Genomic DNA, 10,463 nt, shown 5'->3' with positions numbered 1-10,463 from the left:
ACTTTATACCTCTGAACCTGTTTCTTTAGCTGTAAAACACAGGATAATATTACCTGTCTCATAAATTGTGAGGATTAAATGAGAACAACATTGAGCAAGCACTAAATAAATGCTTAGAGATTACTATTTATCAATTTTTAGGGATTTTGTGTATTAGGGATATTAGTCCTCAATCTATCACTTATGTTGGAAACATCTCCCAGTCATCATGAACCATCAAGAATCAAGATTTGTTTTATGTGGTATCATTTCATTAATGATTTTTAGGTTTGTTTCCTGTTTTGTTTAATGAAGATCTCCCATGTTAAGGCTGGGTGCGGTGGCTCATGCCTGTAATCCTTGCACTCTGGGAGGCCAAGGTGGCTGGATCGCTTGAGCTCAGAATTTCAAGACCAGCCTGAGCAAGATTGAGACCCCTGTCTCTAAAAATAGTTGTGGTGAGTGCCTTGTAGTCCCAGCTGCTTGGGAGGCTGAGGCAAGAGAATTGCTTAGGCCCAAGAGTTTGAGGTTGCTGTGAGCTATGACGTCATGGCACTCTACCAAGGGTGATAAAGTAAGACTGTTTCAAAAAAAAAAAAAGCCTGTAGCTCAGTGGTTAGGGCACTGGCCACATACACTGGGGCGGGTGGGTCTGAACTTGGTCTAGGCCAGCTGAACAATGACAACAAAAAAAAAATAGCTAGGCGTTGTGGTGGGTACCTATAGTCCCACCTCCTTGGGAGGCTAAGGCAAGAGACTCGCTTAAGCCCAAGAATTGAGGTTGCTGTGAGTTGTGACGCCATGGCATTCTACCCAGGGCAACATAGTGTGACTCAGTCTCAAAAATAGAACAAAACAAAAAAGATCTCCCGTGTCATACGATTATAAAAATAGTCTCCTAAATATTCTTCCAATATTTTGTTAACATTTAAATTTGTAGTCCTTCTGGCTTTTATTTTTGTAAGTGTTTCGAAGTAGAGATTTGGTTGTTCTCCAAGCTGCTTCCTGTAGCTCCCTATATCACAGTTACACATTATCAGATTTAATTTAGAAGACTTCATGGAATGAGGCAAAAAGAAAATATAATAAGCACACCAATAAGTAATTTATTGGGTTTTCTGAATTATCAATCAGTTTCAATTTTTTTCTCGGAATGAAATTCCCTGCTTTTAAAAATTTTGGATTTTTTAGGGCATGGTGGCTCACATATGTAATCCTAGCACTCTGGGAGGCCAAAGCAGGTGGATTGCCTGAACTCTTAAGTTTGAGACCAGCCTGAGACAGAGTGAGACCTCATCTCTAAAAAATAGGCGTGTGTTGTGCTGGGTGCCTGTAATCCTAGCTACTAGGGAGGCTGAGACAAGACAATCACTTGAACCCAAGAGTTTGAGGTTACTGTATGCCACAGCACTGTACTGAGGGCAACAAAGTGAACCTCTGTCTCAAAAAAAAAAAAAATTGGACTTTTTTCAAGTATTTTTAAGTATTACAGAAAATTCCAATATACAGAATTGAGCTGTTCTAAGTGGTAAAACATGAAGCTTGAGAAGTAAGGTAAGTAAGAAGTAAGAAGCCTTGTAAACTAGGTTAAAGTTTAATTTTATTCTGAAATGAGGGAAATATGAAAAGGTTTTAAGCAGAGGGGTGACACAGATTTGTGTATCAAAGAATACTCTAGCACTGTGGAGAACAGACTATACTAGGACAAGGGTAGAGGCAGTGATACCACCAGTACTTTCAGCAACAGATAATGTTCCCTTGGACAAAGTGATAGAAGTAGAGATAATTTGGAGGTATATTTACATAATAACACCAAGAGAATTTAATGGCTAACAATGATATCTGGGATGAGAAATCTGAGAAACAGGGTGGAGGATGCTCCTATATACCAAGAAAGAGAAGACAAGAGCAGATTTTAAGGGAAAATACAGTGTTGGTGTTATGTTGGGTGTGAACTATCTGTGTGTTAATCAAGTGAGGGACATCTGGATGACAGGTGAACATTCAGATTTGGAGCTCAGGGAACATATCTGGGACAAAGACAGGAATCTGGAGGTTATCAACACACTGTAAGAAACCAAGGTCATGGGAATGGATGAGCTTCCTTGTAAGCAACAAAAACTGTGCATACAGGGCCTCTGCTTATCTAAAACGGGAATACCTTGAGTAGCCATAACTAACAGTCTGCCCAGCAAATTTAATTTGTTGCAAGGATATGAGAAAGTTCACAATTAGAGAAACTTAACATTCAATAACATTAGGAAATCTGGGCAACTGAGGGCCTCTCATGTTCCTCTCAGGAACTCATATGCCTGATATATTACCTTCTGGGTTCACATGGTACGGGCAAGGGATAAATTCCCAGAAGAAAGGTGAAGTGCTATTCTTAAGAGGTGGGAGAGAAAAGACACTAGTTAGGCAAATTTCCACTATGTGGACATGCATTCATCAACATGAATAATTAAAAAAAAAAAACCCTCCATGTGCTCACTTTGGCAGCACATATACTGAACATTGGAACAATACAGAGAAGATTAGCATGGCCCCTACTCAGGGATGACATGCAAATTCGTGAAGCATTCCTTATTTACAAAACAAACAGAAAAACCCTCTCCTCAAAATACTGTAGAAAATGGTTGTATTGCCTCCTTAGAGATAACCTAAAATAATTTCCAGTCATCACATCCAGTGCTAAGTCTAAGATTTCCAGGTGATTCTCATTCTCTAGTTCTCAACCCTACTTTGATAATCTGCAACTTAAGGATTTACTGGTATATTAAGCCATCACCAGTGTACCCATATACATTAGTGAAGAGACAATGACAGCTCCAGTGAAGGGGATTTCTGACCAGACTAACTTAAATAAGGCTCAAACTTCAGCCATGAGGTGTCAGGGTAGAATACTGCAATGAATAAAGAGGGAGAAACAAAATAAGGCAAGCTAAGAGACATGGGGTAGAGGCTATAGATCTTATTTACAGGCCACTGGACTGTAGCTGGTTCTTTCTCTTCCTGTTTCATTATCTATCTTCCCCACACAGCTGCTGCACCTTCTTTCTCTCTATATATAAAATTTTAAAAAATTCAGTCAAGAATTTTTCACTAACAGGATGACTCAAACCTTTATTCCTAAGATATACAGGGAGTTGAGGTTCCCTAAATCTTCTGAAACCTCCCAGAGAGATTTTACTAATGTTACAAATTCAACCAGCATTGTCATTTTGTAATGTGGGAATCACCCTCCAGGTACTAGTTTGGATTTAAGCACAAAGAGATTTATCCTAAACTTTCTTAAAAGGCCCTGATTTTATTCTATGTGCATAGGTTAAGTTTCTAGATTTGAGCTTGTTCTCATTTTAAATTATCCAGAGTAATCCAAGAACCATTCTGACTCAATGGTCTCGGCATATATCCACTTTAAATTGTCCTGTGGACAGCTACCTGGTTCTCCAAATTTTGTCCTCAATTACACGATGCCAAAGGTCAATGGGGGATATCACTATTAGCTTTTGCCACCATAAACTGCTAGTTTTCCCCCATGGGAGACAAAGCAAGAGTTATTACAGCGTTTAACTCAGTCTCAGTGCAATAATTAATCCCAGACCCTCTACATTGTTCCTGAGGGTCTGAAGCCTACTATTTAGCTCTCTGGTAATCAATGTTTATAATCATTCAGTCATTCGTTCACAAATAATAGCAGCAACTCATTTTGGCTAACAAAAAAGGAACTTATAAGGAGGATATATGGTAGTCTATACAATCAAAAGAAAATGTGGGCAATCTGGCCTAGAATACAGGAACCAGGGTATATATGGTTTCTTTGGGTTACCACCACCAGAATGACTCAACTCCTATGAAGGTGTCACCTCTCTTCAGAAAGTCTGAAAGTCTGAGTGGGAGAGAAATTTTGATAGGACAAGTTTGGATTGCTTAAATCCAGTGGGTATGAGGCCAAAGTACTGTAATGTACAGTTCTACCACACAGCTTTCCAAAGGATAAGTGGGCATCTATCACTAAAGAAAAAAAGTGATTTGGGGCAGGCCAAAGCAATGGGCAGGCCAAAGCAATGGATGTCCAGTATACCAACATCTAAACGATGGGGAGGAGAAAAGAACTTACTATGGAGCAGCAGACAGGAAGCTGAGAAGAAAATTTAAAGTGGTACAGTACTTAGAGTGTTTGAAGATGCTGGGATTTATCTGTGCTACTTTAGGTTTGCCTAAGAAGCATGTGTAATGGATTTAGCAATAAAGGTCATCACTGACCTTACCTGCAGTGATACCAGATAACTCAAGGATTTTTTTTGGCCAGGACTGGGTTTGAAGCCACCACCTCTGGCATATGGGGCCAGCACCCTACTCCTTGACCCACAGGCACTGCCCAAGTTTTTTTTTTTTTTTTAAGAGACTTTTCCCCTTCTCTCTGCCTAATGCGGATACTACTATAGAGATCTTAATAGATTAGTATCAGTAGAGAGTTGGAATAATCTACTAAAACTATGTAATTTTGATAATCCAAATAAACTCATGTAAAAGAGATATGCCTAAAAAATTAAGGAACAGGCTGGGTACAGTGGCTCGCACCTGTAATTCTAGCACTGTGGAAGGGCCTAGTAGGAAGATCACTTGAACCCAGGAGTGTGAGGATGGTTGACACTGCAGCAATCTAGCCTAGGCAAGAGACTTTCTCAAAAAAAAAAAAAAAAAAAAAAATTAAGGAAAAATTACTGAGCTCTGAGTTTCTCATAAGGTGTAATAAAATGTCAATTTAGTGAGGGATGATGAATGTACTTTAATGTCCACTAATACAAAGGGGGGTATTTTTAATAATTTGACAAAACAGGCTCAGTGTTAAGTAACTTGCCATGGTCAAACAATGAGCATTTAATTTTTAGAATTCTTTATTTTTTAAAATAAGGTTTAAAAATAATGTGGGCAGTGTAAAATATTCAAACAGAAATGTATAAAGTCAAAAGTCTCATGTAATGCTACACTGTTAAAAGAAAGTCATTAATACTTTTCTCTGCATTTATAAACATAAGCACACACTTTTCTATCAATGCCTTGTCTCAATTTATCATGGCCATTTTTTCCACATTTATACATAACAAATGTTCATTTTAATATTTAGATTTTCTTATATGGCAGAACTGTATCCTGTTTAACCCATCCTCTACTGATGGACATGTTGGTATTTTCTTCTATTTTTCTTTTTCTCTACTATGTAAATTTGATGCTTCTGCAGTATCTTTAACATCCTCCCAGCTCCTGTCTACATTTTGTCTTGCACTTTGGAAAATAATTTCAGTGTGGCTATGACCTGTAGTTTAATAAATACTTGGATATATCAAGTTTCAATGTTGGTAGGTATTTCCATTAGCCAGAATTCAATTTCAAGTAATAGAAAAGCAACTCAAAGTAACTTAAGCCAAAAAGAGTATTTATTGGTTCACATAACTGAAAAGTCCAGGGGATATAGTAGCTTCAGGCACGGTTGGATCCAGGGGCACAAATGTTGTTATCAGGATTCAAGCCTCTCTATATTTTGGCTCTGCTTTCCTCTGCGTTGGCTTCGTTCTTTAAATGGTTCAATGTGGTAGGCCCTGTTTGAGCTTCTTATTCTACAAAGCTAAAGCATCTCAATAAAGAGGGCTTCTCTTCCTCCAGTTTATTAACTTAGGGTTGAGTATCACGTGTTCAAATTATATAACCATTCCTGAACCAATCACCATGGTCAAGGAGATGGATTTGTTGATTGATGAGGTCCAAATTACATGTCCACCCACAAAGTCCGAGGGTGGGTCAGACTGCTCAAACCACACGAACTGAAAAAAAGAGGTGATCCCAAGAAACATCAGGGAGTTGTTACAATGAGATGGAACAGATGCTGGGCAACCAAAACAACTGATGTCCAGGATCAGAGGAGACAATGTAAAAGCTTCACCTCTGCTCTAGAAGTTGAATGGTAACAGCTGGCCACTGTTTCTTCCTTGGTATAATAAAAGCATTCTGAAAAAACACCATGTGGGATAAGTTTGTTCTGTTCTCAGGAAGCCTGTAGTCCATTTGAATGGAATAATAATGTCCAACAGCATACTATGAATGACACTACCATAAGAAAACTCAGTGGTCATGAGTCTGAGAGCCCAACCATCTCACTGACGTGAAAGTAACTTGCCTATCACTGCAAAAAATTCTGAGGTTGAGTCAGTGGTAAATTTTAAGGTGAACATAAAACTTTTCTTGTGTTTAAGTCTTTTGCCAAGTTGAACTGGTACATTCGTGTGAGTACTGGTGGACCAGACTCATCTCTGTTATTACTGAAGACAGAACTGATACTGCTTCTGATCTGCCATATCCTTCCAAATAGGATAGGCAAAGTCTCCCAGGTGATGAAAATGATCAAACAGTAGACAAGCATAGAATCTTCCTCTATACTTAAGTTCTGATGGAGTGAGGTGTGGGTTGCTTCTATTCAAAAATCCTTGGTGGAATTAGGCACAAGATAGGCTGAACTCAGGTATAGGTCAGTGTTGATTGCAGCAACGTGTCAAAAAAGGCAGGCAAGAGCTTGATTCAGCTAAATAAACAAGGTACCTTCAGTAGGGCCACACATACCATTAATCAGAATATGATCTGGAAGAATAGGTAGATTAATACTGAAGCTCTGTAAGAGTTTTACCCTGGTTACTCGAGGGTTACTCAGTAGGGCTGGTCTGGATATCATTTTCCAATCTTAAAAGGCCAGTCAGGCACATCAGGCTTTCATTTTCCTGCTCATCTGCTCAAGAACTTTTAGCTGAAGAGAAGGCCATATCCTTAATCCAGACTTGAGGTTCTGTTTAGGAGCCCATGCTACATCTGGGAGCTATACTGGGCAGCAGAGCCATGTTTGTCAAAGTTGGCCCTACTTTCTTTGGTAATCAAAGTTTTCACCTTCTCTAACTCAGCTCATCTCTGAGAAACATCTTACAAGCAAGTGAAAGCCTCAGGCTGGTTCAACAGGCATGTTCAAAGATTTAGATATCTGAGGCATAAAGATAGCTGGCAAGCTCCTAGGTTTAAGTTTTAGACTTTTGGTTTTTCCAATCACCAATTCTTATATGCAGTGTACATTAAAGACTCTTGAGCAGATGATCATCTTCATCTTAGAACTCATCTTTACTCAGTAAGACAGTATTAAAGGCAATGACTGGCAGTGTAGATGAGTATCTTCTGTAAAGTATAGGGAAAAAGAGGGAAAATAAGAGCTGACAATGGGAAGGTAGAAAACTGAGCTTGAAGATAACGTCCTCTTTAGAAGCAGGCTAATCAACATCCAATTTTTTTTATTTGTTGAGGGTGAGCAGTCTACAGGAACCAGACCTAGGCCTCGTTTGATGACATGGAGAGTGAGTCATATAGTTACTGTTAGTCTACAGGATAAGAGACAGGGATATAACTATTCCCAATGTTTAAACAGTGCATTCATTAGAGTAGCTCAGAATAGCTGGACCTTAAATTGTGATATAAAAGGGATGAGATTTCCTCACAACACAAATCAAAGTCTCCTTGTTCAACATGGTCTCAGAGTTCATGAATCTTTCCTACAGAGACAGGTCAGCTTAATGCCTGAGAATATCCCATTGCAAGGAATGAAGTCAGCCACTCTGAATCAGTGTAAGGTGACAGCACTGAGACAGATGTGATTCCACAAGAACAGAGGCTCTTGAGTCTACTAATAAAATCTTTAGCTGCAGTCCTTGTAGGTTTTTTTTTTTTCAGGTCAGTCTATGTTTCTAGCAAAAATGTAGGCAATAAGATATTTGAAATACCAGAGCAAGTAAGCTAGCTATCATGGCCTGGTCAAAATGCCTGCCTCCAACTACTCTACTACTGATGGTTTGCAGTATCAGACATCAGGAGGAGACTCATCTTAAAAGAACATCTCTCACTGACTAGAAAAACTCTTCTCCAATGGTTACATCTTAAATCACATTTATGAGATAGGATATTCAAAGATTGTCTCTTGAGGATCAGCTGTTTCAAAGTTAGTACTGAGTAGTCATAATATTGGCAAACAGGCAGATAGGCCAGTGAAGGAATCATTTGGGATTTTTTTACAAAAGAGTTATGAGCTCAGTTATCTCAGAAATGGTAGAAAAAACTGAATAAAACCAAGGAACAGTGTAACTGTCACTGGTTGAGCAATACAGTGACTTGCAGTTTGAAAAGATGACTGATGAACAAGTACTGAGTCCTTTTAGGATTTGCTGCATGTGAATTCTGCTTTCATAGTTAATGGTTATCTCTTGCACATGAAGTAGAGTACTATGGCTGATGAGAGCGTAAATATACAGGTTGGTCTACGTTGGCCTCAACATGGCATCACCTTTAATATCAGCTTGCCAACAATTCAGGTATCAATGGAGAATCAAGACTTCAAATCATCCACTTCAAGTACCACTAGAGTATCTTGTTGTGAAAGAAGTTGGTTGAAGGGGTTTGTCAGTATAGGGTGCATAGAATTGCTCTCTAGGTATATCCAATTACAGTAACTGGAAGTCCATCTGAGGTGGAAGGCTGTTAACTAGGTTCACTTGACAGCACTTTCAGTCCACATGACTATTCTTGGGGGCAAAGACATGCCCATCTTCTTGCACTTCTCTAAGTTTGCACATAGTATTCCTAAGAAATGTTTGGCATCGACTTAACATGGTTGGTATTGAATGGAGGTACTGAAAAAGATCACAATGCCATTCAGGTCAAATATATTGCTGTCTAGGGCAGTGGTTTTCAAACTGTGTTTTGTAGAGTTCTAGGTGTTGTAAGAAGTCTCCTCGGTGTCACCATTGTAGTTAAGGAAGATGCTGTGGCAGGCTTCAGGCTGCTATGCTTGCTTCACTGCTTCACCCAGAGCAGCTTCATTTTCACTCTGGGCTTCCACATAATTTTCATTCAAAGGGCTTCATGGTCACAAAGCCTTTGGAAAACCATTGATCTAAGAATAAGTTGTTCACAAAATGCTGAAATACAAAAATGGGTCACAGAAACCAGTAACTGTGTGAGCAAAGCCTGTGATAAGCCAAGATGTTTTCCTATTCATCCTTTTCCTAATATGGACCACATTATACATTGATGGAGTTAAAGCTCAAGTCTACTATAAATTCTGATTGCCCTGAGTTGCACTTATAAGTGACTACTAGAAAACAAGCCTGCTGATTTTAAGTTGCAGTGGAACTAAAGTTTTTGCATACAGTTACAAATCACATCCATTTCTTTATAAATATTGCTCCAAGTTCATGGCTGGATGACTATGTTAAGATCTCAATGGGCCACAAGTCAAAGTCTAAGAAAATATTTCCTTCCCACCCTCCCACCCCTACCTTTTCTTTATCCCCTTCTCCTCTCTTCCCACCCTAATCTCCTTACCCACAAGATGCAATGCTTTTGAACTAAGTTTATAGTACAATTCTAGGGACAGAGAGGTATACTGCTGTTATGGAGCTCACTCAATTTTCTGGCAGAATTAAGTCTCCCACATTCCCTCCCCATGGATCTTCTATAGCAGTAGCATCCAACATTTTTTTCCCTCTACCACACACTGGAAGAATAAGAGCTGTCTTGGGCCACCTGTTAAATCCACAACACAAACGAAAGCTGATTAGCAAAAAAAAGGTCTGTGCATGTCTCATATTTGACACCACAGATAAGCAAAAAATGTCCTCACAAAATCAGCATGTGGCCTGTGTGCCGCAGGTTGAACACTCCTGTTCTAGAGATTTCCTTGACAGAAAATAAAGGTAATGGTCAAGCAGCAGGACTCCCATATGATACATACTAATTAAGCAGTAAGAGTAAGAGAAAAGGGGATTTTGAGCATGCACTATTGGCAACTAGGAAGCACTGGCTATATCACTCTGATAAATTTCTGAGTCCTATTACAAGGAATGATGCCAGAAATAGCACTCTGTGTTTGATTAAACTTAGAGGACACACTAGGTTAAAAAGCTACATGGGGCTTTTGCTGCAAGTCTTCTGAGATCCTTTTATATCTCACACTGCATTGTAGATTGGGGGAAGAGACACATAGTATTATACTACCTTATAAAGACAACAGCAGCTCTCTATGTGACATGTATTATGCATACACATACATATATAGACAGTACTGGTCTAAAAGGATAGCCCATTTTGTGTAAATATTAGATTGAAGTTATAGAACCTTAAACTCCTAAGTGTCCAGGAGTATCAGAGTTAAGAATTAAAAGTACATGGCTTAGCACCTGTGGCTCAAGTAGCTAAGGTGCCAGCGACATACACCTAAAGTGGCAGGTTCAAATTCAGCCTGGGCCTGCCAAAACAACAATGACGGCTGTAACCAAAAAATAGCTGGGTACTGTGGTGGCCGCCTGTGGTCCCAGCTACTTGGGAGGCAGAGGCAGGAGACTCGCTTGAGCCCAGGAGTTGGAGGTTGCTGTGAGCTGTGATGCCACAGCACTCTA

The 10,463-nt window shown here is 39.4% G+C and overlaps 1 non-coding gene and 1 pseudogene across 2 annotated transcripts in view; one reads left to right on the top strand and one right to left on the bottom strand.

The window, feature by feature from the left end:
- The first annotated feature begins 2,462 nt into the window (after nucleotides 1-2,462).
- On the top strand, nucleotides 2,463-2,570 carry LOC111722629. The gene has a single exon (XR_002771365.1). It is a non-coding gene; the product is annotated as a U6 spliceosomal RNA (small nuclear RNA).
- A 2,828-nt stretch (nucleotides 2,571-5,398) lies between these two features.
- LOC100948278 overlaps nucleotides 5,399-10,463 on the bottom strand; it is a 9,221-nt pseudogene continuing 4,156 nt past the window's right edge. The window contains exon 4 of the transcript XR_001161849.2: nucleotides 5,399-8,984. The product of XR_001161849.2 is annotated as an uncharacterized LOC100948278 (transcript). The remainder of the gene's footprint in view (nucleotides 8,985-10,463) is intronic.

This window comes from Otolemur garnettii, unplaced genomic scaffold (genome assembly GCF_000181295.1).
Source record: "Otolemur garnettii isolate 467f Iridium unplaced genomic scaffold, OtoGar3 scaffold00294, whole genome shotgun sequence".
NCBI classification, from domain to species: domain Eukaryota; kingdom Metazoa; phylum Chordata; class Mammalia; order Primates; family Galagidae; genus Otolemur; species Otolemur garnettii.
The sequence above is the reverse complement of the archived record's forward strand: the minus strand, read 5'-3'. Positions and strand labels throughout refer to the sequence as shown.